The following is a 4,439-nucleotide window of genomic DNA, read 5'->3' as shown; positions in this document are numbered from 1 at the left end:
TTAGCTCTAGCTCCATGTCTGTGGTGTCAGGGAGTTCAGAACATGGCTTCAGGTCGAGCTTTAGGCGCGGTGGTTCTGGTCCTCTTCCCCTCAGCTCCTCTAACCGCGCAGAGAGTTCATTACCACGAATGAGTACGTTTGTTACACGGGGAACAAGGAAGAGAGACTCCGGGGGACTAGGGGGGTTATCCGAGTGAGCGTGTTATGAATAATGTGACCGTCTTCTGGAAATTTACAGAGATTTGGATGTCCCGGGGGTTACCCACGTGGGAGTGGCTGGTATTAATGAGGGGGGTGTCAGATGTTAATGAGAATTTTTGCATAAATGGTCAAAATATATACCGAAATGTACTGAACTTGGCGCTTTCCTCTTCGATGTTCAAGTGCCAGGTATATCCCTTTATTAACCCCTTCGTGACGGAAAAAGTACACTGTACGTCCCGCCACGAAGTGCCTATATGACTTGTCATGTACACTGTACGTCCCGCCACGAAGTGCCTATATGACTTGCCATGTACACTGTACGTCCTGCCACGAAGTGCCTATATGAATGGCCACGTACACTGTACGTCCCGCCACGAAGTGCCTATATGACTGGCCACGTACACTGTACGTCCCACCACGAAGTGCCTATATGACTGGCCACGTAAACTGTACGTCCTGCCACGAAGTGCCTATATGACTGGCCACGTACACTGTACGTCCCGCCACGAAGAGCCTATATGACTGGCCACGTACACTGTACGTCCCGCCACAAAGAGCCTATATGACTGGCCGCGTACACTGTACGTCCCGCCACAAAGGGACCAAATGACTCGTCACATACACTGTACGTGACGAGTTATTTGCTGCTTTAGGCCTGGTTCACACCTAGGCGAATTGCATATGCGCGGTTGTCGCGCGTTTTTTTACCGCGATTCGCTGTAAAAAAATTGCGCAACAAAAACGGCCCAAAGTAGCTCCTGTACCTTTTCAGGCGTGGGCCGTTTTGTAGCGCGTTAGGGACGGGCGGAAATACGCCGAGGTGGGAACGAGACCATTGAATACAATGGGATTTAGATGTTTGAGCGTTTTGTAGAGCGTTCGTCGAGCGTAGAACGCGCTACAAAACGTTCAGGTGTGAACGAGGGCTTAGAGGGCTGGTAACGGCTGAGAATCAGCTTTTACTATTCATTAATGGATGCCTAACTTTAGAGTCATTCATTAATGAAAGGGTTAACCTTTTTCAGACACCAGATACCTTAATATCGGATGTCCGAGAGTCAAAGCAGAGCGGGCAAACATGCCGGCAAAAGCCCCGGCATTCTGACAGCTCGTATAGATCGAGAGATATCTCTCTCGGATCGGATACTGGCTTTTCACTTTCAGCAATAGATACATAATGTAATGTAATAGATACATAATGTACATAATGGATACGTAATGTATCTATTCCTGAAAGGAGAATGTTTCATTGTTGCAACAAAACTATGCACTGCACGATTCTCGTACGATCGTGGGATTTCCCGCCATTCTCGTACGAGAATCGTGCAGTGTACGGGCACCTTTATTATCGGCTGTTCTGAAGTTTGAAGCAGCCTGATAATAACCAAAAATGTATTAATTTATCAAGCGGTAACAGTGAGATTAATTCACAATGACTGCTTGATATCATTCAATAAAAATAACATTTTTAAGTTAAAAAAAAAAGTCAAAGTGTAAAAAAATTAAAAATAAAAATAGGAGAAATAAATGAATGGTATTTATTGCATTTTTAGCTGCGCTGGTTTTGTAAAAAATACTACAAATCAAAACTGGGGAAAAAAAAGTGTTTTTTTTTGCATTTTTTTCTTCTTTTTTTTTATATTTTATTTGTCCTAAGTGAGGCGATAGACACACGTATGTGATATAAATATGTCGCCCTATCTGTCCTCTAACATACAATATATCACATGTGCGGGTGCACTTTGTAAGAAAGTATATCCCCGACGTGGAAGAATCGCACAGCAACAATGTAACAAGTGTGTCCGTCATTTACCAACAGAAACTAAAAACTCGCTCGGTCATGAAGGGGTTAATAAATCTGCATACTTGTGGCACTCTCATACATTACCGGACCTCAAGGTTCCGTAGAAGCTCGCCGCATACACTGCGAGTTCACAAAGCGGGTTTTAGGATGGAAGACCTTTATGTAAAACAGTGTGGAGGGAGGAGCTCCCTACAGGTCCAGTCCCTCTTCTTGACTCCTGATCTCCACCAACTCATTTCTATACCTTCTCCTGATCTTCCAAATAAAGCAGCAAAGCCCAGCCTGGACCAGATCCCTGGAAGGACACAGCGGGCAGATCAAAGCCCAGCCTGGACCAGATTCCTGGAAGGACACAGCGGGCAGATCAAAGCCCAGCCTGGACCAGATTCCTGGAAGGACACAGCGGGCAGATCAAAGCCCAGCCTGGACCAGATTCCTGGAAGGACACAGCGGGCAGATCAAAGCCCAGCCTGGACCAGATTCCTGGAAGGACACAGCGGGCAGATCAAAGCCCAGCCTGGACCAGATTCCTGGAAGGACACAGCGGGCAGATCAAAGCCCAGCCTGGACCAGATTCCTGGAAGGACACAGCGGGCAGATCAAAGCCCAGCCTGGACCAGATTCCTGGAAGGACACAGCGGGCAGATCAAAGCCCAGCCTGGACCAGATTCCTGGAAGGACACAGCGGGCAGATCAAAGCCCAGCCTGGACCAGATTCCTGGAAGGACACAGCGGGCAGATCAAAGCCCAGCCTGGACCAGATTCCTGGAAGGACACAGCGGGCAGATCAAAGCCCAGCCTGGACCAGATTCCTGGAAGGACACAGCGGGCAGATCAAAGCCCAGCCTGGACCAGATTCCTGGAAGGACACAGCGGGCAGATCAAAGCCCAGCCTGGACCAGATTCCTGGAAGGACACAGCGGGCAGATCAAAGCCCAGCCTGGACCAGATTCCTGGAAGGACACAGCGGGCAGATCAAAGCCCAGCCTGGACCAGATTCCTGGAAGGACACAGCGGGCAGATCAAAGCCCAGCCTGGACCAGATTCCTGGAAGGACACAGCGGGCAGATCAAAGCCCAGCCTGGACCAGATTCCTGGAAGGACACAGCGGGCAGATCAAAGCCCAGCCTGGACCAGATTCCTGGAAGGACACAGCGGGCAGATCAAAGCCCAGCCTGGACCAGATTCCTGGAAGGACACAGCGGGCAGATCAAAGCCCAGCCTGGACCAGATTCCTGGAAGGACACAGCGGGCAGATCAAAGCCCAGCCTGGACCAGATTCCTGGAAGGACACAGCGGGCAGATCAAAGCCCAGCCTGGACCAGATTCCTGGAAGGACACAGCGGGCAGATCAAAGCCCAGCCTGGACCAGATTCCTGGAAGGACACAGCGGGCAGATCAAAGCCCAGCCTGGACCAGATTCCTGGAAGGACACAGCGGGCAGATCAAAGCCCAGCCTGGACCAGATTCCTGGAAGGACACAGCGGGCAGATCAAAGCCCAGCCTGGACCAGATTCCTGGAAGGACACAGCGGGCAGATCAAAGCCCAGCCTGGACCAGATTCCTGGAAGGACACAGCGGGCAGATCAAAGCCCAGCCTGGACCAGATTCCTGGAAGGACACAGCGGGCAGATCAAAGCCCAGCCTGGACCAGATTCCTGGAAGGACACAGCGGGCAGATCAAAGCCCAGCCTGGACCAGATTCCTGGAAGGACACAGCGGGCAGATCAAAGCCCAGCCTGGACCAGATTCCTGGAAGGACACAGCGGGCAGATCAAAGCCCAGCCTGGACCAGATTCCTGGAAGGACACAGCGGGCAGATCAAAGCCCAGCCTGGACCAGATTCCTGGAAGGACACAGCGGGCAGATCAAAGCCCCGTCCTGGACCAGATCCCTGGAAGGACACAGCAGGAAGATCAAAGCCCAGCCTGGACCAGATTCCTGGAAGGACACAGCGGGCAGATCAAAGCCCCGTCCTGGACCAGATCCCTGGAAGGACACAGCGGGAAGATCAAAGCCCAGCCTGGACCAGATCCCTGGAAGGACACAGCGGGCAGATCACACTTTGTAACTAAATGAGTGAAGTGAGACCCGTTTGGTCACCGTAGGAGTGCGGTGTACGGCGGCGCGATGCTGAACGCCACAGACTAAGAGATTGAGCCTTTATTCTCAGTAAAATATCTTCTATGATCTGTACAAATTTGGGGCTCCTTCACAATAATTAGGATTCAGTTATAGGATAAAACTCTATGATCCCAGCGCCATCAATAGAGGCCCGGTCCATTCCACACAGAACCAGGAACACGCGTCTCCTTCCATCCCATGAGCCCGGCATGATCAGCAACCAAGACCTGGAAGACACAAAGCGAGCCAATAAGAAGAACAGACTCCAGGAGAGAAGAAAACCCCAAAACAGAGAAACCCGCCAATC

The sequence above is a fragment of the Nanorana parkeri genome, unplaced genomic scaffold, assembly GCF_000935625.1.
Source record: "Nanorana parkeri isolate BGI_ZX_2015 unplaced genomic scaffold, ASM93562v1 scaffold1162, whole genome shotgun sequence".
NCBI classification, from domain to species: domain Eukaryota; kingdom Metazoa; phylum Chordata; class Amphibia; order Anura; family Dicroglossidae; genus Nanorana; species Nanorana parkeri.
Note: the sequence above shows the minus strand (reverse complement) of the source record.